Source organism: Cupressus sempervirens, chromosome 10 (genome assembly GCF_028749045.1).
Source record: "Cupressus sempervirens isolate cs-2001-9-10 chromosome 10, ASM2874904v1, whole genome shotgun sequence".
Lineage (NCBI taxonomy): Eukaryota > Viridiplantae > Streptophyta > Pinopsida > Cupressales > Cupressaceae > Cupressus > Cupressus sempervirens.
Genome location: NC_143127.1, coordinates 409,744,717 through 409,771,494, shown reverse-complemented (window position 1 = coordinate 409,771,494; position 26,778 = coordinate 409,744,717).

Genomic DNA, 26,778 nt, shown 5'->3' with positions numbered 1-26,778 from the left:
ATTGGTTCAATTTATGATTAGAAATATGATATATGTACATGTTTCTAGTTTATGGTCCATGTGATATACATGTATTTAGTTTATGGTTAGACATGTATGATTGGTTCAATTTATTCAATTAATTCTAAATGTGATTTATTCATGTTTCTGGATTATGGTCCATGTGAAAAGTACTCAAATAAATTCCTAAGAGTTTCATTTATTAGTAAGTACAACAATAAACTCCTAAACTTTATATTTAAAATGAATATGTAAGGTACACAAATAAACTCCTAAACTTTTAGATGATCAAATGAACATGCAAGTATTCAATGTACGGTATGTATATGAAATGGATACCAAATAAACATGTCAAGTATGTATGTATGCAATGTATGAACATATAAGTATATCATTTAATGAACACATGTAAGTATTCAATATAAGTATGCAAGTTACACATGTAAGTATGAACAATGTATGTACATGTATGAAATGAATTAAATTAACTATGAAATATTATTTAAATATCTAAGCAAGTGATCTAGAAATATCAAGTATTAAATGTATTAAGTCCTAGAAATATGAAATATCTATTTGCAAGTTATATAAATATGAAATCAATCTTGACTGTACACATATAATGGATCCCAAGTCATTCAACATGCTCTAGACATGTATAATGAACATATACATGTGTACATGTATGAAATGGAATAAATTAAATATGAAATATCTTTAGCTCAAGTTCTACAAATATGAAATAGATGTCAAGTGGTTCCAAGTGGTTGCATGTGCTCATGGAGAACATTTAATATTCTCTCTTAGTCCTTAGTATCTATTATCCACTTGCAACATCCACCTTTATGCTTAACTAGATGTAGAGAAATGGATGTAGCAATAACATGGTGACTATATTGAAGCACTGTATTGTTAGGTTGGTAATCAACAAAGTGAATTCCATGTTTCACTAATTTTTGTTCCCTGAGATATGTTCCCTCCAAAAAAACTAAACTTGCAGACAATGCATTTCAAATAAATTTGAACATCATTTAATTATAAACACATGCATAATTTAAATTAGTTAATTTAATGCACACATACCTATAGGGAATAACATTCCATCACTTTCTTCAAGTTTAGTTAACTTTATCCTTTCAGCAGTACAATGTAATAAATAGTAACTCACTCCTTCTACATATCTAGGCTCAACAATAACTGGAAAGACTTTGCCTATATGCACAATTTTAAAAATATATCACGTACATATATATATATATATATATATATATATATATATATATTGTGAGCTCTAAAATTTCTTTGTGACTTTAATATGTTTATATATACATTTATTATTTTAAAAATTTTACTCACCAATTCGAACTAGTCCAGATATATGGTTATAACCAATAGAAATCAAAGGAATGCCATCAAAGTTTTCATCTTCATCTTGAATATCTGTATCAATAACAAAAAGTGGCACCAAAGTCCATATACCTACATATCCATGATCCTAATTGATGCACTCATTGTAATTCTTAACAATACAATAACAATAAAAACTTGAATAGTCTCTCATGTACAATGTCAAATTGTGATGATTGGTACTCATAGCAGAATGTAAGAATCATGTTTTTCTATCCTCTTGCAACCATGCATAGCTTTTCTATCCATTCCTCAAGACATCTTTAATATATATGTACAAAAATAATTTAGAGACAAAATGCCATGTGTGTATAACTTAAATTAGATTTAAGAGAAAATATATATATTTGCGCACATGTACATTTACGTGATATCTCCCAAAAGACTCCGCATGGTACTATTTGACTCACTCTTGATGATGCACCAACCTCATTTGGTGAAAAATGTGCCATGCACCATTCAACAATGTCATGTGCATTATTTATATGAACTTATTTGTAATTCATTTGATACTTTCATAGAGAACATTTGATGCAAGCTCCAACACATCATGTTCACCTTTTCCATGTCCACTTTCAAAGAAACTCCATACATGTGGTATGTTTTCATCATAATGATATTGCCAAAGTGCACAAAATGGTCAAGATGATTTGAATTGTGTAGCACACCCATCTAAACAAACATAATGTTTATCAATACTTATGCCTCTTTCTTTGATATATGCAAAACATTTCTTGAAACAATGTTCTACATAATGAATATCATGTTCTTTATCATCATTTATATAGAAGTGATATTCTGTTTTGGTGACTTGTACTTCAACTATGCTTTGAATACCATCCAATTCTAACTATGCATGATGATAGCACACTTGTACCATAATAGTAACCTAATTTGAAAAATAGTAGTCTAATTGAACAACCTTTTGATGAACAAAGGAATAGTTTTCTACAAAGTCAACAATTGATAAAATGGTTCCAAGTAGGAAGTTATCTCTAAGTGTTTGAAATCATTGTGCTTGCCACTTTGCAAAATATGCATGACGAATATATGGTTGTATCAAACATTTAAATTTGTCCAAAAATGCTCCCATAGTCATCTCCTCTTCAACATATTCTATGTTGAATCTAAGACTAGGTTTTGACTATTTTGTGTCAACACACTTAAGATGTTTACTCAGTTCATGCTGAGCTAGTAACACTTGTTGAGTAAAATATGTGTAGATGTTGAGTAAATAGTTGATGTCGAGCTACAATGTATGTTGAGCTAGATAGAACTACAATAGGTTCCAAGTGATCTTCATGTGCCAAGAAATCTTGAAGTGCTAAGTGAAGATCAAGTGCCGAGAAAAGTATAGGTGTCGAGTCACTATAGAAGTTGAGTGAAATAGAATTGGTATAGGTTTTGAGTAATCCAATTTTTCTATATAAGTCGAGCATTAGAGGTAACAAGTGTTGAGTAACAAAGATTGGATATAGTTGTTTGTAATTGCACAAAAACCTATGTAAACCATTTTTTGAGTTGACGTAGAAGGATCTCGAAGGATATTAAAGATAAGAATGAATCTTTTATATTTCCTATGCAATCAACATGAAGCCAATAAGAAAAATGGAGAAGGCATGCAACAATTAAGAAAAGTGTAAGGAATGAGTGGGAAATAATGATTTGATATGGATCATAGATTCATACCTAACCCTAAGTCTTCAAAATCCTTAAAAGGAGGATGAAACCTCATTGTATGCATGGATGAATGAAGTGTATGGGTAAAATATAGCAAAATTCAGAGGGGAGTGTGAAAAGACTTAGAGGAATAGAGCAAAATTATAGTATTCAATTGATTAGAATAGAGCAAGGGCATCAAACAAATATCAGATCTAAGAGGATCAAGATTAGAGAGAGTAGATCAAGTTCTTGAATTCAATAATCAAGGATTGTAAGCTATCAGGTTTATTATATCTAATACTCTCTAGCAATTGTATTAGAAAGAAAATCCTATGTTGATAGGTTAGCTTAATAGCTAGGTTATAGAATATTTGACAAGGTGATAAAATCCTTTATCAAGGTGACACTTCATGTAAAGTTTTTGTAAATCCTTTAGACAGGTCACTATTGATACAATGTAAAGCCTTTAACAAGGTAGGCCTTTAATAGGGCAAACCATTAGAAGTGGTCAAACATTATTGTTGTAGTGATATTTTGTGGGCATCATCCCCACCCCAGTTTTACCTTCTCATTTAGGCAATTGAGATACAACTTTCTTTACATGCTTTGGAAGAAGCTAGAGGAGAATTGAGAAAATCATTAAAAAGAAGAAAAGAGATTGTCATTGCTAAGAATAACACATAGTAGAAGGAGATTAACACCTCAAATCTATTTTCAAATGGAGATTCTAAAGAGTTTGATGTAGCAATAGTAGAATTGATGGAGAAAAATAGAGCTCAAGTAGAAGAAATTAGAATACTGAAGCTTGAACAAGAATCACAAGCTATAATGCTTTGTGAAGTAACTAAATAGAAGAAAGGAGCCATTAAAGACAAGGTTATGCTAGAAGGCAAGAGAAATCTTACCAATAGACTAGAGGAAAAGACAATTGAATTTGAAAGAATTTCAAACATGTAGCTAAACACCTTAAGCTAGATGATGAATGCACATCATGAGCTGAATATGAAAGACATTGAGATCTCTACATTGAAGATGCATAATGAACAAGTGTAAAATGACCTAAAAAGAGAGAAGGAAGTTGCAGAAAGTTTCAAAAAACCCAATGAGGCTATCAAGTAATTTGAGAAGCTACTAAAATCACCAAGGGCTAGTAATGATACTTCAAGACTTGGTTACACCAGCACTGAACAAGGAGAATCATCCAAGACTACAGAAGAAAGGAGTAATAAAGGTAAGAACACTAAACATACTTGTCATTTCTATGGTAAAAAGGGACACACTACTAATGTATGCAGGAGCAAGAATTCCCATCAGCATGATAGGTCTAAGGATGCAAGTTATTGTCATAAGTGCAAAAAGAAAGGACATCAAGCACATAACTATAGGACTAGGACTATCAGGAAACCAAGATTTGAAGGTCACTGCTACAATTACAAGAAGTATGGACACAGAGCATTTGAGTGAAGATCAAAGCCTATGTGGACATCAAATTAGGAAACAAGAGAAGGTAACAATGGTCATCACTGCAATTGAGACTATAACACCAAGTATAGCTGTCATTACTATCAGGAATATGGACACATTTCAAAGGAAACTACAACATATGGTTAAGTCAAACCACATGTTTCAATTGCTTGAAGACTGGTCATATCAGCAAGAATTGCCCAACAAAGTCAAAGGCACCCAAATTAGAAGTCAACAAAGGTAAAGAGAATGTAGATGTTGAACACATCATAGGACAAATGAACAAGACTTGGAAGAAGAAAGATGAGTGTAGCTCATCAAATGAAAGGATCACTTCACCTAATAGGTCAAGTGGTCACACTTCATCAAACTAAGCAAAAGAAGGGCTATGACACTGATAAAAAAAGTTTCATCATGCATCATTCCTAAAGAGAGGAAATCAACATGTAGTACTGAAGAGAAGAAATCAACATGATTAGAGATGCAAAAATTGAAATTCAAAGTTTTCACTAGTATTGCCAAGCTATCCTTGGATGCCGAGCAAGTGTCAGTATATATAGAGCTTCTATCAAGTAATTGGTCACATTCGAGTTGGCAATGGAAGCCGAATGAAGAAGAAATCAAGTTGGAGCCAAGTTATGAAAATTCAATGGGAGCTAAGTTAAGTTGGAATCCTTAAGGAGCCAAGTGTATAGCTATATATGCACTAAGAATTTAATGCTATGTTTGAAGAGTATAAGGTCAAATTTTTGATCATTTCTCGTCATTCAAACACAGAGCAAGAATGAGAAGAGTGCAAAAGTGATTGATGAACACCATTGAAGCTTTTACATGGATTTTGACAAAGATCAAGCACAATTTTCATTGATCAATATAAGGTATTCTTCAAGTGCTGAGTTGCACAGTTATAAAGTTTTATATCTTTTGAAACCCCAAATTTACAATATGGCTTCCAGTTCTAAAAACCATAAGGAAAAGGAAGATTTAGAGGTTCAGTTGGTTAGCAATGAGGTCAAACAACCAGATTTTAGACCAATTCTAGAAGTTGCTTAAAAAAATGACCCTACCGGTGCATTATCCATGATTCAACCCAAAGTCGTAATGGTGCAAGATGTCAAGAAATGTTACAATTGCAAGATAGGTGCAATAGGAGAATTGGAGATTTTTCAAGCATATGATAAACTATATGAAAATTGAGTGCTTAAGGAAGAATTTCAAATAGTTGAGAAGAAGGGCTTAGCCCATGCCCTAGTTTTCCTCACAGTTTTCAAAATTGAATGGATAAGAATTGTTCTAAGAAAAATACATAATGGTTGTTTATGGCTAGAAGGAGGACCCATCAAGATAACAAAGAGAATCGTGCATAGGGTTATAGGTTTTCCAACCCTAGATCGGCACAAGACGCTATGAAGTGATTCAAAAGAAGCTATTCAAAAGAACATCGGGGAAAAATGGAACACAAGGGGTATGACTATTGATACAATCATAGATCCCCTTCTAGACTTTGTAGTAAGAATCATATCTCACAAGTTTTATCAATCAAGTAGATTGAATAGTGTTCCATGCATGGCTATGGATGTGGTATATAAAATTTTCAAGAAAGATAATTCATATGATCTAGCAAAATTGCTATTACAACAGATCATGGAGAATCTAGGAGCAATAAGAAGGTCAAAAGGTGCTCAATGTAAGTTTGGATAAGGTTTGATCTATATATTTTTCTATGTTTTGGAAGAATTTCCATCTTTTGGCAAGGTAAACTAGAAATTAGATAGGTCAGCCATTATGCAGATCAATGAGTACATTGAGCAAATGGGAGACAACTTTGACTCTCTAAAGAAAAGTTATTTTGAGTATTTCAAGAAATCCATGAAGCAAAGATTGAGGATACCTGTTTCCCTAGTGGAACAACACATCAATGATATTTGTTTCCTAGTTGATGTTGATTATACTTATATCCAAGCGGCAATTCCAAGTATTAGATGGCTAAGACCTCTAGGATATGAGCTAAATATTGATGAAGCATCAACAACAATCAGAACATTGCTTACAGAGGAAATTGATAAGGAGGCACCCCATTTTGGGACATATGATGTAGTACAATCCAAGGTTGATATGGAACTAAAGACTGCCTCCACCTTAAAGAAGAAAGATAAGCTTGTGAAGAAGCTTAAGGCAAAGTTTGGAGAAGGCACCATAGGAGAAGCAGAAGGTGAAGGTGCTAAAGTTGAGGAAGAAGCAGAAGGTGAGAGTGAAGAAGATGAACAAGGGCAAGGCCCACTATAGATTACACAAGGCTTAGGTAAGGATGAAGAAAAGGAAGAAGGTGCTGAGGAAGAAGAAGCCAAGGAAGCACTAGCTCAAGTTGAGCCCAAAAAGAGAAAAGCCAAAGCTCAACCTATAGCCCAACCTAAAATAAAGAAAGGTGCAAAGACCACCCAAGCCAAGCCAACAATACTAGTGACAAGAGATACCACAAGAGCCTCAACTCAAAAGGCCAAGGAACAAGACAAAGAGAAGAAGAAGGCTACTAAGTAGACTGGTCCTGTGCAAAAGAAACAAAGGAGAAAATATGTTGCACAACCATAGTTAGATGACAAGGAAAGAATAGAATCTAAAGATATCAGCCAATTTAGAGTGGTAAACCATGTTCCTAAGTCTAATATTGATAAAATCTGTGATAATGTTAGGAAAAATGCAAATTTTTCTAGATTGAAAAATGTTGATTTTAAGAAATTGAGTACAGAGGATCAAAATAAAGTTGAAGAATTAGTGTATGCCATGATGCCATAATTCAAGAACGCTCCTCTTGAATGGGACAATACAATGCCCAAGGAATTATATGAAATTGTTGAAAATAAGTAGCATTATTGTTTAAAGATGGAAAAGGAAATAAGAGAATCCACATTGGCACAAGTGATGCTAGAATTGAGTAAAGGAAAAATCATTAAGGAAAATAAGAAACATGGAAGCAATCTTGCACCAAAATATAGATCCTTTAGCATCTTGTAGAATAAAGTTAAAGATGTTGTCTAGAAATCAAAAAAAAATGTGGAAATTGATCTATGGCTTGAATACTGTCAAGGATGGAGAAGAAGATCCCTTTGAGGGAAAAAAATACTAAAAAGGATGTAAATAAGACTAAGGCTAGATAGAAAGAAGAAGAAGGAGAAAAAGAAAAGGCTAAAGGAGAAAAAAAGGCCGAAAAAGAAATAGTGGAGGAAGAAACTACAAAAGAAAATGAAATGGCAACAACTAAAGTGGAGCAGGAAATTGATCAAAATGTACAAGATACACAATTTCCACCTCCTAGTCCTCTACACACAACACCTAAATGAGAAAATATCTAGTAAAATAGCACTATCACAAGTTGAATTGGCAAAGAAAATCAAAAAAGTTAAAAAGGTACTTGAGGATGTATTCTTATTGTACAAAAAGTTGTGTGATTTCTCATACTTCACACAAGAGACAAGCCAAATAATACTGAGCTCAGAGAGAAATCTAAAGATTTCTAATACTCAACTGCTAAATGATCTAGCTCAGAGTCAGAAGCATTTTTCTTAAATGCTTCACACACAAAATGAACTAGCTGTGTTGACAGTAGAGGAGGTGAACATCAAGGCAAAATTGATGCAGATACAATCTTCCATTACCCCACACTTTGTAGTACTCCATAAAGAACAAGCCTATGTAGAGACTATTCTAAAGAAAGATTCTAATCTTTCTACTATGGAAGGACTTGTTCATCTTGTAGCAGAGACAACTATTTAACATATATCATTAGAAATTGCTTTGGAAAATTGGGATACATCTCTCAAGATGATTATGGAGGTCAATAAAACATTTTTGGCAAAATATGGTCTTTATCCTTAGATCCCTTTTCCATAAGTATCAAATAAGGGGGAGATATAGTTAAGGGGGAGAAATAATTGAGAAGGAGATATAATGTTTTTGGGGAGTTGTAAATAAGAATGGAAGAAAACACAGACATAGAGTACAGGCACATCAGCTTAGGGGAAGCACAAGAATTTTGGTTATAGTTATAGGAATACATTAGCTCAGGGGGAGTTATACAACATAATTTTTGAGGTATATATAGTTTTCAATTTTTTTTGAGAAGTTTTGTATATATGTCAAATTGTATGCATATTTTACTCGAGGAGATTAGAATTTGATATATTGTTAAGTGTTTTTGACACTCATGTCAAAGGGGGAGATTGTTGAATCTAATACTAGGTTTTGACTATTTCATGTCAACACACTTAAGATGTTTACTCAATTCATGTCAAGCTAGTAACACATGATGAGTAAGATATGTATAGATGTCGAGTAAATAGTTGATGTCGAGCTACAATGTATGCTGAGCTAGATAGAACTACAACAAGTGCCAAGTGATCTTCATGTGTTGAGAAATCTTCAAGTCCCAAGTGAAGATCAAGTGCCGAGAAAAGTATAGGTGTCGAGTCACTATAGAAGTCGAGTGAAAAAGAATTGCTATAGGTGTCGAGTGATCCAATTTTTCTATATAAGCCAAGCATCAGAAGTAACAAGTGCAAAGTAACATAGATTGGACATAGTTGTTTGTAATTGCACAAACACCTATGCAAACCATTTTTTGAGTTGACATAGAAGGATCTCAAAGGATATTAAAGATAAGAATGAATATTTTATATTTCCCATGCAATCAACATGTAACCAATAAGAAAAGTGCAAGGAATGAGCAGGAAATAAAGATTTAATATGGATTGTAGATTCATACCTAACCCTAAGTCTCCAAAATCTTTAAAAGGAGGATGAAACCCTATTGTATGGGTAAACTATAACAAAATTTAGAGGGAAGTGTGAAAAGGCTTAGAGGAATAGAGCAACATTGCAGTATTCAATTGATTAGAACAAAGCAAGAGCATCAAACAGATATCAGATCTAAGAGGATCAAGATCAGAGAGAGTAGATCAAGTTCCTAAATTCAACAATCAAGGATTGTAATCTATCAAGTTTATTATATCTAATACTCTCTAGTAATTGTATCAGAAAGAAAATCCTATCTTGATATGTTAGCTTAACAACTAGGTTGTACAACCTTTGACAAGGTGATAAAATCTTTTAACATGGTGACACTTCATGTAAAGTTTTTTTAAATCCTTTAGACAAGTCACTATTGATACAGTCTAAAGCCTTTTATAGGGTAGGCCTTTAATAGGGCAGACTATCAGGAGTGGTCAAACATTATTGCTGTAGTGATATTTTGTGGGTATCATCTCCACCCCAGTTTTACCTTCTCATTTTCGAGGGTTTTTGGGTTACCAAATTTGGTGTTATGTGTTTTGATGTATGTGTTTACTTTATGCTGAATTGATATGTTTACATACATGCAATTTATTTTTAGTTAAAAGTTTTTAAGGTTAAAGTGTGATTTTTTTATTCACCCCCCCTCTCAAAAGTACTCTTCCAATTTGATTATTCCAATAATTCTAATCTTTTTGATTCTTTCCTAGATTTAATTTTATTCATTACATACTTGCAACCCTTGCAAGTTATCATTGTTGTGACATTGACATCTTCATTATTCAAAGGAAAAAGAGTCAAATTAGAATATGTGTCACATATTCCTTTAATGCAATTGATTTGAACAATATGATCATCTATTTTTCCACACAAAATAGATGAGATGAACTCACTTCATCTACTAGGAGGGATATTTTCATAACCAAAAGTTTCTTGTATAAGTTTTTGATAAACTTGACAGTGGAGATCAAATTCAATATGATAATGACAACAAGAAGTTTCTAACACTTTGTTTCTCCTAACATAATATGGCTTCAATCTTTCAAATAATGTCTGCCCAATCTTTATATCCAGATTTGAACTACAAAAGGAGACATACATTTCATGTTGTGTTATGTCCAACCAATGTTTTGTATGATGTTCATAAAGGTTAGGTCTAACCCTATATCTAATAACATCTCTAGTATTTGATGAAGGACAAGTATTATCATTCCAAAATGATATTACCAAATTTTTTATTCTATCATCAATCATATCACAATGAGGAGCTCTACATATAACTACCCAATTTCCTTCCAAAGTGCTATAATCCAAAATCACTCTTCTCTTAACATATTTTGATATGATTTTTCTACTAAAACCAATATGTGATGAAATTAAAGACATTTGTGTATTTTTTGGTATACTACTACCAAGAATAGATTGCAACATAACTCTTCTTGTAGTGCTCTTATCTTTACTTCTAGTTTTCTTTCCTATAGAGCTCAAACCTTTCTTAACATTTCCAACAATATCACTTTTCATGTTAGAAAAAATTCTCTTTTTCGATGTTGTGTTTACACCTAACAATTTTAATGACTTTTCCATGTTTTTTGTTAAAAGAACATGAACAAGTACTTGAGATTTTTCAAATGTTTCCAAAATATCAAATTTAGTAGCTATATCTTTTACTATCTTATTCATACCTCTTTTTTAGAAAGACTTAACGATTTAATATCAACAAGTGATTTCAATTAATCCACATCCATTGTAAGTAAATGATCTAAATTTCTATGGCTGATATTTATTTTTACACTTGTGGCTAGTCTTATGTGTTCATCTATACAATTTGAGAAACTGATCCTAACCCTTCTCTAAGTTCCATTGGTTCATGTCCTAAATTATCATGTTCTGGATTGTTATGTCTTGGACTATCATATCTTAGATTGTCATGTCTCAAATCTTCTTCAAAATGTATTTTATCATCTTGTGATTGTTTGTTGAGACGTACATGCATATAAATGGATAAATTTAGAAAATTTTAATAATAAAATTGCAAATATACATCTTATGAATTTACATATATACATACCTTGTCTTCTTTTGCGATAATTTGCTAAATTTTTCTCACGATTTCTCTGTTCTGCATTAGTTGATCTATTTCTTGCAGATTTACTTTGTCTTCCTTGCTACCATCCCATCTTTGATTTTCAAATTATTTTGAATTGTCAAGTTGGTCTACAAAAAACTAACAAAATTCAAATTGTCTTGAGTCTTTTTTCATTTTCTTCAAAACAATGAATTCCTTCTAACATTTGTATGTATTGATTAAAATTTGAGCCGACAATTGTCATGTATACCAAACCAAATAATTGGAAATATTTTATTTTTGACCAACTAGTGTCTTTGAACAAAGCTGATAGGACACCCAAAATTGATACCAATGGGCTTTGGTCAAAGCCCCTTGGCACTTGACCATTTTCTTAGGTGCTTTGTTCAAAGCCCTTCATTGGTTGAAGCTTGGCAATGGGACTTCATTCAAAGCCCCTTAGTAGTTGAAGTGCTTGGTTATGGCATGATTGATAAAGGGTCTTCGATCGAAGTCCTAGACCTTTGAACAAAGCCCCTTGGCTGTCTCACATGGCCATTTTTGGCTACTTTGAAAAAACCCAAGGGGCTTCATTTGAAGCTCCCTTGCAAAGTGATAACTACATGGGGTGCTTCATATGAAGGATCTTCGCTTGAAGACCCAAAAATGGGCTCAAAATGAATTCCTCTTCATGTAAAGCCTCCAAAAGTCAAAAGTGTTCAGAATATGCTCAATTTCTAACAAATTTTCTTTTTTTGATGGCTCAAAAAAGGTCTAAATAAGTTTAAACTCTAAAACTAAGTTTATATATATGTTCTCCTTTCAATAAGCTTTCCAATCAATATATTTTTAGCATATATTGTGTTTATTGTGATGTTTTGTTTTTAATTTTATTAAATATAGGTTTTTTTTATTATTTTAGAAACCTTTATTTGAAGCCTTGGGAAAAATATAAAATGAAAGAATAATTTAAAAAATAATATATCATCATCAAAGCTAGGCATATTATCTTTCTAGAAAGTCAAGAAAAATTGTATTTCAATATATACAAATCAAGTTATATTGATCAAAAGAAACCTATGTCTAAATTATTGTTAGTGTCACTTTAACATCAAATAAAACCTACAATATTTGACAAAATTGAACAAAACCAAAAAAACTTGACAGTTATTGATGTTACTATTCTATGCCAAAAAGAATTTTGTAATTATCCTATTTGAAAAAAAAAAGTTATGTTGATCAAAACACCCATCACTTTTTGAAAATATCAATTTTTGTATAAGGCACTTCTCAGAGGAGATTAAAAAAAAACTTCAAATGAAATTATTAAAAAAACTAAAAAACATTGTTATAAACTAGATAAAAAATACTAAAAATCACTAGTTTACATCATTATCAAATTCTTTACAGTTTTTTCATAATATGCATTGTAAAATCAAGTTTTTGTTAAAAATATCTACTTTAGTGTCAAACTTGGCCAAAAAGTGGGAACCATTACCATGGCGTTAGCCCTTAGAATGTGAAGTTCACATTTCAAGGATGAGAGGTCAGGGAGAGAAAGAGAGGTGGGTTAGGTATTAGGGGTTAGAGAGAGAGAGAGAGAGAGAGAGAGAGAGAGAGAGAGAGAGAGAGAGAGAGAGTAGGGGATAGGAAGAAAGAGAGGGGATAGGATAAGAGAGAGAGAGAGAAATAAAGAGAGAGCAAGAGATAATAGGATAGGATGGAGAGAGTGAGAGGGAATTGTACATGGATAGAGAGAGTGAGAAAAATGGAGAGAATGGTTAGGGGAGAGAAAGATAGAGAGAGTATAGGATAGGATAAGAGAGATATAGAGAGAGAAAGAGATAGTGGGATAGGATGGAGAGAGTGAGAGGGAATTTCATATGGATAGAGAGAGTGAGAAATATGGAGAGAGAGAGAGAGAGAGAGCGAGAGAGAGAGGATAGGATAAGAGAGAGTGAGAGAGAGGCAAGTGAATAGGATGGAGAAAGTGAGAAATATGGAGAGAGAGGGAGGGGGCAAATAAGATGGGGAGAGAGAGGTAGGAGGATAAGATAGAGAGAGTAAGAGAGACAAGGGAATATGTGTGCGTGTATATGTGTGTGTGTGTGTGTGTGTGTGTGTGTGTGTGTGATTGAGAGAGAGAGAGAGATGATGGAAAGAGTGAGAGGGGATTGTGCATGAACAAAGAGAGAGAAGTATGCAGAGAATGGGTTAGGATAGAGAGAGAGAGAGGGATATCATGGAAAGAGTGAGAGGGGATTGTACATGAAAAAAGAGAGAAATATGCAGAGAATGGGTTAGGATGGAGAGAGAGAGAGAGAGAGAGAGAGAGAGAGAGAGAGAGAGAGAGAGAGAGAGAGAGAGAGAGAGAGAGAGAGAGAGAATAGGGGATAGGATAAGAGAGAGATTGAGAGAGAAAGAGATAGCAAAATAGGATGGAAAGAGTGAGAGGGGATTTTACATGGATAGAGAGTGACAAATATGGAGAGAATGGGTTAGGATGGAGAGAGAGAGAGAGAGAGGGAGATAGGAAGAGAGAGAGGGGATAGGATAAAAGAGAGTGAGAGAGAGACAGGGGCTAGCATGGAGAGAGTTAGAAATATGGAGAAAAAGGGAGGGGGAAATAAGATGGAAAGAGAGGTGGGAGGATAGGATAGAGAGAATAGGAGAGACAAGGAAATATGTGTGTGTGTGTGTGTGTGTGAGAGAGAGAGAGAGAGAGAGAGAGAGATTAGGAGTTGGTGTGAGAATGAGAGAAGCTAAAAGTTAGTAAGAGAAAGATTAGGAATTAGTGAGTGAATGAGTGAGTGATTTTGTGCGTGAGAAAGGGATAGAATGAGTGAGAGAGATGATAGAAAGATAAAAAACTATCATAATACTCTTACCTACCTATTTTCCCCATGTTTTGAAAATAATGACTACTTATTTTAGACCATGACTCATTATAATGGATGGAAAAGAAATTATTTATTTCCTAATATTACTTTTGTTTCATAATATTGTAGATCTCTTCAATATCTTTCCAACACATTTCTATTGATCTTAGATTGGTTTTGACAATTGAGTGTCAACACACTTAAGAAATTTTCTAAGTTGATACCAATTATAATGTAGATGCCAAGTTACAATATGTGCTAAGCTTGAAATTCAACAAGTGCCGAGTCATTCAGATGTCGAGCTAATAGATAGTGTCGAGCAAGTTTCAAGTGCTTAGTGAATAATAGATTCCAAGAAAGTTCAAGTGCCAAGCAAGATAGAATTTAGTATATGCAGAGCATCAGTAATCAACAAGTGTCGAGTAACATAGAATCAACATAAGATTTCGTGCCTTCACAAAGTCAGATGTAAACCGCTTTTGAGCTGACATATGGATAAATCTCAAAGGATTAAAAGATAAGAATGAATCTATTTGAATTCCCTATGCAATCAACATACAACCAATAGAAAAATGGAAAGATTTGAGTGGGAAAGTTAGATGGATCTAAATCGTAGATTCATATCTAACCCTAAGTCACAAAATCTTTTTAAGGAGACAAAGCCCCATAATTCATAATGTATGAGAGAGTGTGTGAGAAAGAGAATGCATGGGAGGAGATAATGGTAGTGAAGTTTTGAAGGAAGTGAAAGGGGTGAATAGACTTAGAAGAAGGACAATATTGCAGAATCAATTATCAAAATAGAGGATCAAGGTTACAACATTTTTCATACCAAATTAGTGAGGATTAGATTAGAAAAAACAAGGATATGAAATCAGCAATAATAGATTGCAAGTAATCAGGTCAAACATTCTACTATACTTTCTAAAAATTGTATTAGTTGAATGAAATCCTCTGGAGAAAGGTTGGTTTAATAGCCATTGTATAAAGCTTTTAATAATTTGACATTCCAAGTGAAATTTTTGTAAATTCTTTAGCAAGGTACACTTTTTATAGAGTGTTAAAATCCTTTAATAGGGTAGGATCTAACAGTCCTTGTAAGTTTTTGACGAGGCAGGCCTTTTACAAGGTAGATCATTAGAATGGTCAAAATATGTAACCTTAATAGGTGAACTTTATTGTTGCAGTAGTGAAGAGTTGTGGGTGTCATCCCCACCCCAGTTTTACCTTCTCATTAGAGGGTTTCTGGGTAATCATATCTGGTGTCAAGAGTTTATGTGGATGCTTTTTCTTTACATGTTATTTCCATATGTTTATTATGCATGCAATGTTTTAAAGTTAAATTTTTTTGATTCACCCAACACCCCCCCCCCCACACCTCAGAAGTATACTTCGCACTTGTAAATCTCAACAATTAGTATTAGAGATGAGTTCTCATCAAGAGAATCCTTATAGCTTGGAGAAAAGATCTTGAGATGGAAGTCTACAAGTTGGGAAAGACCATTAAAAATCATTAGATTGAGATACCCCTCTTACTATAGTAATTGGATGAAGCTAGAAATGCTTTAAGGAGTTCACTAAAGATAAGGAACGAAATTGCCATAGATGAGAATGACACCCAATACAAGGAGATTGACACCACAAAGTTATTTGAAAATGGTAACTCATGTGAATTTGATGTAGAAATTGTAAATCTCATGGACAAGAACAGAGTACAAGCTGAAGAGATTGGAAATCTCAAGATGGAGCAAGAATCACAACACTACTATGTGAAATGACTGAACAGAAGAAAAGAGCTATTGAAGATAAGGTCATGATAGAAGATGACAAGAGAAACTTATCCAATAGACTAGAGGAGAAGTCAAATAAGCTTGCGAGAGTTTCAAACATGTAATTAGACACCCTGAGCCAAATGATGAATACCCATCATGAGCTGAATGTCAAGGACATTGAAATAACTATATTGAAGTTACAAAATGAGAAACTATAGAATGACCTAAAAAGAGAGAAAGAGTTTGCCAAAAGTTTCAACAAGCCAAATGAAGCCATCAATTACTTTGAGAAACTATTGAAATCCCCTAGATCTAGTAAAGACATGTCAGGTTTGGGCTACACAAGCATTGAAGAAGGAGAGTCATCCAAGACTACTGAACAAAGGAATGACAAAGGTAAGAACTCCAAACCCACTTGTCATTTTTGTGGAAAGAAAGGGCATACAACTAATGTATATAGGAACAAGAATGGTAGGTATAATGTCAAGAAAAAGAATATGAAACATTGTTACAAGTGTAACAAACAAGGTCATTAGGCACATGAATGCAGAACCAGAACCATGCATGCACTAAGATTTGAAGGACACTACTAGAATTGTCAAAAGTATGGACATAAAGCCTTTCAATTTAGATCCAAGCCCACATGGTCATCTAATAAGGGAAGAAGCAATGAAAATTCCTATAATTAGGACTACAATACAAGACATAATTGTCACTACTATCAAGAGTATGGATGCATCCCTAAGAATTGCATAAGAACACATTTCAGTGGAAGCTACAATAGATGGTTGAGCCAAACAACATGTTTTAGTTGTTTGAGGACTAGTCATATCGGCAAGTATTTCCCAACAAAATCAAAGGCATCTAACTCAGAGTCAAACAAAGGAAAAGGCAAGGTAGATGTTGAGTACATAGAGGAGAGAGAATAGGACATGGAAGAAGAAAGATGGATGTAGCACATCAAATGAAGGGATCACTTCACCTAAGGGTCAAGTGGTCATACTCCATCAAACTAAGCAAAAGAAGGTATGTGGGACTAATATTTTAGATGCTTTATCATACATCAGTTCCTAGAATAAGCTAGTACTAAAAGGATATATCAACATGAAAAAAGATGCAAGGTTAAATCTTCAAAGTTTTCACATTGTTGCCAAGTAAGGAAAGTTACCTTTAGATGCCGAGTAAAATCCTAGTATATGCCTAGTTGTCTACCAAAGTTAGTTGGAGTTGAGTGTGTAGTGGTTGCTGAGTAAAAAGGGAAATTCTAGTGGATGTCAAGTGTTGGAAAACTCATGGAAGCTAAGTGAGAAAAACATTGCATAAGGAGTCAAGTGGACAGCTGTATATGCACTAAGCATTAAATGCGATGCAATGAAGGGTATAAGGTCGATTTTTCAATCATTTTACATCATTGAAAACATAAAGTGAAGAGTGAACAAAGTGAAGAAGAATTTTAAAGCAAGGATAAATATTTCAAGTAGATCCTAACAATGATTCAGAGCGATATCATCAATTCAAGGTATTTACTCAAGTGCCAAGCTACATAGTTACACAATTTTTACATCTTGAAACCCTAGTTTTCAGAAAGGGCATCTAGCTCTAGGAATCCCAAAGACAAGGAATTGTTTAAAGTTCAATTGGTCAGTAATGAAGTTAAACAACCAGATTTTAGACCAATTCCTAAAGTGGCATACAAAAATGACCCTGCCATTGCTTTATCTATTATTCCACCTAAGGTTGTTATAGTGTAAGATGTCAAAAAGAGTTATAACTATAAAATTGGAGAAATTGGTGACATGGATATTCGACAAGCCTATGATAAACTTTGTGAGAATAGGGTATTAAAGGAAGAATTTTATATTTTTGAAAGAAAGGGCTTAACTCATGCCCTAGATTTCCCTATAGTTTTCAAGACAGAGTGGATAAGAATTGTGCTAAGTAGAATTCATAATGGATGCCTATGGTTGGAGGGTGGACCCATCAAGTTGTCAAAGAGAATCATACATAGGGTAATAGGATACCCAACCCTAGAATGACCAAAGACCTTGAGGAGTGATTCAAAAGAAGCCATAGAGAAGAACATTAGGACAATGTGGAATAAAAGAGGCATGACTATTGATACAATCAGAGATTCACTTGTAGAATTTGTAGTTAGGGTCATATCCCATAAATATTACTAGTCAAGCTGGCTGAATAGTGTACCTTGCATTGTAATTGATGTGGGATACAAACTTGTCAAAAAGGATCATACATATGATCTAGCAGAATTGCAACTACAGCAAATTATGGAGAATTTAGGAGCAATAAGGAGATCCAAGAGTGCTCAGTATAATTTGGATCAATTTTGATATGCATATTCTTCTATGTGTAGAATGAGTTCCCTTCTTTTGGTAAGATAAGTTGGAAGACCAATAAGTCTATAGAAGTACAAGTGAATGAGTACATAGAGTAGATGGGAGATAATTTTGAAACCTTAATGACAAGCTATTTTGAAGACTTCAAAAATTCTATGAAGCAAAGGCTCAGAATACCAATTTCTCTAGTGGATCAACATATCAATGACATTTGTTTCTTAGTTGAAATTGACTACACTTATATCCAAGCAATAGTACCAAGGGTGAGATGGCTAAGCCACTTGGATATGAGATAAACATTGATGAGGCATCAACAACAATCACAATATTACTTGCACAAGACATTGATTAAAGTGAAAAATCTTTTGGCACTTTTGATGTTGTAAAGTATAAGGTAGAGATGGAATTGAAAACTGCTTCAACCTTAAAGAAAAAGGATAAATTGGTCAAAAAGTTTAAGGCCAAATTTGGTGAAGGGACAACAGAAGTAGAAGAAGATGATGAAGGTGAAGAAGAAAAATAGGGCCAAGAGTTGCTTGCCTTAACACAAGGCATGAGAGAAGATGCCAAGGAGGAAGAGCAAGTTAAGGAGGAAGAGCAAGCCAAGGAAGCACCTACCATGTTAGAGCCAAAGAAAAGAAAAGCTTAGGGTGAAAGAACAAACCTATGTCACTGTTTGTGATATCTGGGAGGGTTATGACTAAAACAGTTTTGGCCATAAGGGTTTTGGTCGAACATGTTCTGACCATACAAACGTGGTAAGTTTTCTCATTGATGTGGCACAGAGGGTTATGGCCAAAACCCTTTTGACTGAAAGGGTTTCGACCATAACCCTCATGCTTTAGAAAATGGTTGTCAATCACTTTTTGGCTATCATTTTCACTGTACATATATATAATAAAATATATGTGGAGAATAATGTACCCATATCAAATTTATAAAAATATCATGTATCAAATGTCTCAAAATATCATAAAAATAGTCAAAAAGTGATTGACAATGATTTTATAAAGCATGAGGGTTTCGGCTGAAACCCTTTCGACCAAAAGGGTTACGATCGAAAGAGTTTTGGTTGCAACTGTCTATGTGGCATCCTAAGTGCCAGCCACACAAGAAAAAATAAGAACTTCTATAAACATCTTTCTTTGAAGTCCAATTTGACCTACTAAAATGAAGTTTTTTTAAAAACTAAAAATATGCTCTTGTAGTTCTCAAAGTCAAGATTATGACTATATAATTTTTTTAATATTTTCAATTATGGATAATATGTTATAATTTAAAAATATTACAAGCAGACATTTTAAGATTCAAGAAGATGTCTATTCAAAAATAGGAAAAAAATAGTAAATCATATTCAAAAATTATTATTTTTTAATGCTACACTAGAGGAGAGAGTCTTCTTCAAGAATATGTAATTTGTTTTAAAAAATACATAGATTTGATGGGAAAAAAAAACTATCAATTTCTAATAACTTTGACTTTGACCTATTGTAATTTGAAAAATATTAGCCAAATTTCAATTTTTCTTTTTGGTAAACTAGGTATACATGTCAACTCTAACATGTTCCATAATTAGACCAAAATATGATCATTTGCATATATTTGTTTGACAGTAAAAAAACTCTATATTCTCAACATTTAAAAATAAATAAAAAATAGACTTTAAAAGTTCAAAAATAAATAAAATTTTCACTCAATTTTAAAAAAAAACTTACAAACATAAACTTCATCCAATTTTACACATTTCATTAGTTTACATCATCTTTAAATTCTAAACACAAATGCCACTTTTATGCTGTTAAAGTTGAAGAGTTTAAATTTTGATATCACTTTATAAAATTGACATAGGTTTGTGCTTTTACCCCTTAGAAACAACCTACAGCTCAGCCTAAGGTCAAAAAGACCACCAAGCCAAGCCCAACTAAGCCTACTACAAGGGCAAGTACAAGAGCTACAAAAAAGAAGGCTAAGGAGCAAGAGAAGAAGAAGGCTGCCAAGCAACAAGGACCAGCCAACAAGAAGCTAAGAAGAAAATATGTTGCTCAACCTGACTTATATAAAGAGAGAACAAAGTCAGCAGGCACAAGCCAATTTAGAGTGGTAAGTTACACCACCTAGTCTATTTTAGAGAATATATGTGATAATATTAGAGATAATGCATACTTATCTAGCTTAAAGAGCATTTATTTTAATAAGTTGAGTAGAGAAGAGCAGAACATGGTTGAAGAATTAATCTACACCATGATGGTCAAGCTCAAGAACACTCCACTTGAACTTGACAATTCAATGCCTAAAGAGTTATACTCTATTATTGAAAATAAATGGAATTATTGCCTTAATATGGAGAAAGAAATAAGAGAGTCAATATTGGCTCAAGTAATACCTGAGCTCACAAAAGGGAAAATAACCAAGTCCAATAAAAAGCATGGGAGAAAATTTCCACCCAAATATAGAGCCTTTAGAATTCTTCAAAATAAAATTGAAGATGTTGTTAAGAAGTCCACTCAAATATGGAAATTAGTTTATGGGCTAACAACAATTAAAGAAGGAGAAGAAGATCCCTTTGAGGGAAGAAACAATGGAGAAGAAGATGGAAAAGAAAAGAAAGGTGAAGGTGAAAAAGAAAAAGTAGATGAAACTGTGGAGGAGGAAATACAAAAGAAAAATCATATGGCAACTACTGAAGAGCAACAAACAGAATAGAGTGTGCAAGACACACAATTGCCAATCCCAAGTCCTCCACACGACACTTCTACACTTGTAGAAACAATAAAAGTGAACAATGTTCCTAATAATTCTGGTTTGAACATAAACCCATTGAATGAAGATGATCTCAAAAAGATCCTTGACCAATCAACTCTACAAGCCCAACTATATAGTAATCCAGTTTTGGTTAATGTAGATGTGTTGCAAAAAGTAGTAGCTGATTTGACTAGGGATAAGATGGCAACACAAGAGATATCTTTTGTCATCCCTATAGCTAAAAGTACACAACCTAAAGAGAAAGCTACACAAGATACATTAGCTAAGGTTGATACCATAGAAAAAGGCACTGCAACTACCAAGGAGCCAACAAAAGGCCAAACAGGAAAGATGGATACTTTTGTTCCTACTGCACAAGTACAGGGTGCATCACCGCAAAAAATAGTCATTGAACAAGGAATATCAGAGGAGGAGAAGGAGACCCAAAAGGAAAAGGAGCAAGAAGCAATTCAAACTTTGGTTAATCTTCCAACCTCTAGGACACCAACAAGAATGCCTCAAAAACTAAGCACTAAAGTAATACCACTTCAAATTTTAGCACCAAGCTCGAGTTCTAAAAAGGTTGCAAGGGTACTTCACTATGGAGACCCTACACTAGATGAAGAAATAATCATTCCTAAGTATGACTATGCAACCATGAACATTGATTAGCTAAATAAAGTGCAAGGGGCACTAGAAAGGAAAAAGAAGTAGGAGATACTAAAAAATGGGTATAAATAGAGGCAAGCATTAATTGAGATAAAGGACATCTTTCTAGATGCATTTAGCTTGCAAGCGCTTGATGATACAAAGCCCATTACTGAGAAACTTTCAGAAATAGTGGATCAGGTGCAAAGTGAAGACCATGATACTAATGCAAAATAGATGGAATGGTCAGAAAAGAAGTTTCAAACAAAGGTGAATGAAAATATATCTAGTGAGATAGCACTTTCATAGGTAGAGCTAGCTAAGAAAATTGAAAAGGTGAAGAGAGTACTTGAGAATATCTTCTCCTTGTACTCAAAATTGTGTGATCCATCAATTTTCACACAAGAAATCGGCTAGAGAATCATGAGCTTGGAGAGGAACTTAAAGATATCAAGCATGCAACTACCTAAAGATCAAGCTCAGAGTGAGAAGCACTTTAACACAACACTTCACACACAAAAAGAACTAGTTGTGTTAACAATAGAAGAGGTTAACACAAGAGCCAAATTGGTGTAAATACAAGCCTCTCTAACCCTTCACATGGAAATTTTACAAAAAAAACTAGCCTATGTAGAAAATGTGTTAAAGAAAGATCCATATCTTTCTACATTAGATGGCTTAGTTCACCTTGTAGCAGAGACAACTATAGAAATCATATCCCTAGAAGTTGTAATACAAAACTAGGATGCTACTTTGAGAATTGTAATGGAAGTGAACAAGACCTTCTTGGCCAAATATTTAGTTAGTGTATAGACCCTTTGACATAAGTGTCAAAAAAGAGGGAGAAATTGAAAAAAAGGGGGAGAAATTAAAGGCAAAGGAGAAGAAATTGTAAAGTTAGAAGGATACTTAATTTGCAAGGGGAGACATGTGAAAGGGGGAGCCAAATAAAAGGGGGAGTGATAAAATAAACTGAGAAAAGAAAGGAGAAGAGTAAAATAGGAAATAGGGCATAATAAGATACATTAGATAAAGAGTATCAAAATTGAAGACAAGGAGTATCTGCTGAGGCACATCAATCTATTCAGAGAAATTTTTTTGTTACAAGTAAATGGCAAATCAACTCAGGGGGAGATAAAATTTTTTGAGGTATACAGTCCTTTACAAAAAATTTGAACAAATTTTTAAGTTTTGTATATATGCCGAACATTATGTATATTATACTCGAGGAGATTAGATTCATCATGTATAGTTAAGTGTTTTTGACACTCATGTCAAAGGGGAAGATTGTTAATCTCAGATTGGTTTTGACAAATGAGTGTCAACACACTTAAGAAATTTTCTATGTTGATGCCAAGCATAGTGTATATGTCGAGTTACAATATGTTCCAAGCTAGAAATTCAACAAGTGTTGAGTCATTCAGATGTTGAGCTAACAGACAATGCTGAGCAAGTTTCAAGTGCCGAGTGAACAATAGATGCCAAGCAAGTTCAAATGTCAAGCAAGGAAAAATTTAGTACATGCCAAGCATTAGTAATCAACAAGTGCCAAGTAACACAAAATCAACACAAGATTTTGTGCCTTCACAAACTAAGATGTAAACCACTTTTGAGCTAACATATGGATAAATCTCAAAGGATTAAAAGATAAGAATGAATCTATTTGAATTCCCTATGCAATGAACGTACAACCAATCAGAAAAATGGAAAGATTTGAGTAGGAAAGTTAGATGAATCTCAAGCATAGATTCATACCTAACCACAAGTCATGAAATCCTTTTAAGGATACAAACACCCATAATTCATAATATATGAGAGAGTGTGTGAGAAAGATAATGCATGCGAGGAGATAATGCTTGTGAAGTTTTGAAGGAAGTGAAAGGCGTGAATTGACTTAGAAGAAGGATAGAATTGCATAATTAGTTATTAGAATAGAGGATCAAGGTTACAACATTTTTCATACAAGATCAGTGAGGATTAGATTGGATAGAATGAGGATATGAAATCAGCAATAACAAATTGCAAGTAATCAGGTCAAACATTCTGCTATACTTTCTAACAATTGTATTAGTAGAATGAAATCCTCTGGAGATACGTTGGTTTAAGAGCCATTGTATAAAGCTTTTAACAAGGTGACATTCCAAGTGAATGTTTTGTAAATCGTTTAGCCAAGTACACTTTTGATAGAGTGTTAAAATCCTTTAATAGGGTAGGATCTAACAATCCTTGTAAGCTTTTAACAAGGTAGGCCTTTCACAGGGCAGATCATGAGAATGGTCAAAATATGCAACCTTAATAGGTGAAATTTATTGCTACAATAGTGAAGATTTGTGAGTGTCATCCCCACCCTAGTTTTACCTTCTGATTGGAGGGTTTTTGGGTAATCATATATGGTGTCAAGAGTTTATGTGGATGCCTTTGCTTTACATGTTATTTCCATATGTTTTTGCATGCAATGTTTTAAAGGTAAAATTTTTATTGGTTAAAGTTTAGTACTTTTGATTCACCCCCCTCTCAGAAGTATACTTCCAACTTGTAGATCCCAACAATTTCAAATGGAGTTAATCAGAGTCTAGATGTGAAAGTCTTGTCTTCTAGAGTGGAGCCTATTTTTATTTCTTCAAAACTCGATTGAATTTTGAATAACCCAATTGGATTTTTTCATAACCCAACCGGGTTTTAAATAGATTATTCATCCTAGAAACCCAATTAGGTTTCAAAACCCAATCAAGTTTTTTTTTTTTTTTTTTAATGTATTTTTGCTAGGATTGGTAACCAAGCCTAGCCACTTTTTAAAATTTCATGTAATCTGATCGCGTTTTTAAAAATTTTATTGAGTTATTGAAAATTCACTTTTTTTGGGGGGGGTGTCCAATTTTTTGTACACCATCTTGGTGCACTTACCCTTTTATAACAAAACTAGTGAACTTTTTTATGCCATAAACTAAAACTCTGATGATATATTAAATAAGACATCATTTAATTGATCTAAATTTAACATGTCTTTTCATTGCACTATTTTCTTGCAAGAATACATTAAAAGTTTAGGTAGAAGAATTAGAGAGAGATATCAAGCATTTAGAATAGAAAAATTCAAATTGATATTTGAAGTTTATCAGTAAATAAGATACCTAATGCAACAACATTAAAAATAATATATTGTAGACTTTTTATTACACTATAAACTAAATTTTTTAATGCATCACTTCACCATTTAGAATATAGATAGAAAGCATTTAGTGTAATATTGAACATTCCAAGTTTAGGTAAAAGCATTAGAGAGAGATATCAAGAATTCAGAATAGAAAAATTTAAATTGAGCTTTGAATTTTACTAGAAAATAAAATACCTAATGCAACAAAATTACACATAAAAAAATTAGGTGGAATTTTTGTTACACCACAAAATAAGATATAATGCACCAATTCATTATTTATAATGTAGCTCGAGAAAACATTTAGATTCCATGAGAGGTTCCAACTACAAACTATCTTCTAGATTTGCTAACTCATTGCATAAGGGCACAATTATGATTGGTAGCATCTAGCTTGTGATAACCCTATAATTAATTGATAAAGTTTCTGGTCTAAAGTGTCATGGAGCACACGTGGAATTAAAGAGCTAGGTGAGATACAATGAATATAAGAAGAAATGCTTCAAGTAAAAAGAAAAAGCAAAAACAATCAAGTCCAAAAATGGGTATGACATATTTTCTCTTCCTCCTCACCCTTTGCTATTTTTTTTGTCTTTGGGTGATGAAATATTTTCCCAATAAAAGGTACTTCAACCCTTACCATGCTTACCATTTTCCTTTTCTAAACATTCCATGTAATTCCTAAAAAAAGATAAATGTGTCATTTTATTTTTGTCTTCTCTTAGAGGTAATATTGCTAATGACCATGATTAATGCAAGGACTTTGAATAGCTAGGGCTAGAGGCACACCTAACTATCCAATTGCCTCATTGAGTAACACAATAGAAGAAAATAACATGGAGGACAATGCCAAGGAGAGAAGAAACAACAATACTTTATTAATTTATCCAATCATCAACATACATGCTCAATTGTAAGGCCTTTTGGGTTAAGCACTCCAAATATAAATACAACTTCAAAATCCATGATCTGGCTTCAAATTCACTCTTCCAAAAATATCAATTCTCTACTCTCTAAGTCATACCTAACCTAAACCTGTACACCCTTATTTATACTTGAAAAAACAACATATAAAAGATTCTAGATCATTACATAATAGAAAGATCGACCTTAAAATGGTCTACAAACATCCTGAGACAAGATCATATCATTAAATTCACAATCAAAATTATATGCATAAGTCAACTCAAACTAAGAACCAATAAAAAAAAAACTCAGTCAAAGAAGAAAATGAGCATCAGAAAATACCATGTTCCCTCGACACATGAAGGGACACTCGATCAACACTAGAAAACTTAACTAACACTAAATAGCTTGGCCAATACTAAACAACTCAGCATTAACTGGAACTCGGTAGTAGTTGCAACTTGATGATAATTGACACTCATCAGTAACTGGCACTTAACAATAACTAACACTTGACAATAATTGGTAGAATGAGAAAAAATGGGTTGGATTATAAGGAAACCTAGGATGCTTCTGTATCAGATAATTGGGGTTTAAAGAAATGATTCTCCTGAATCATTGAGATGTTACAACTTGAGTTGAATCCAACTTAGATTGAGAAATCCATGTAGCATCTTAAACTATTTTGTTCTTCCACTTTACCAAATATTCATAGTAATATTTTCCTCTTGTGTTCTTACCAACTCTTTGATCCAATATATATTCAACCTCTTCAATTTGCTTCTTAGGATAACCATCTTGCACAAAAACTTCATCATCTAACTCATGATACTTATGAAAATATATAACATTGAATATAGGAGATATATCCATGTCATCAAGTAACTCAATTTCATAAGCATTACCACTATCAAAATTCATCAAGATCATATAAGGT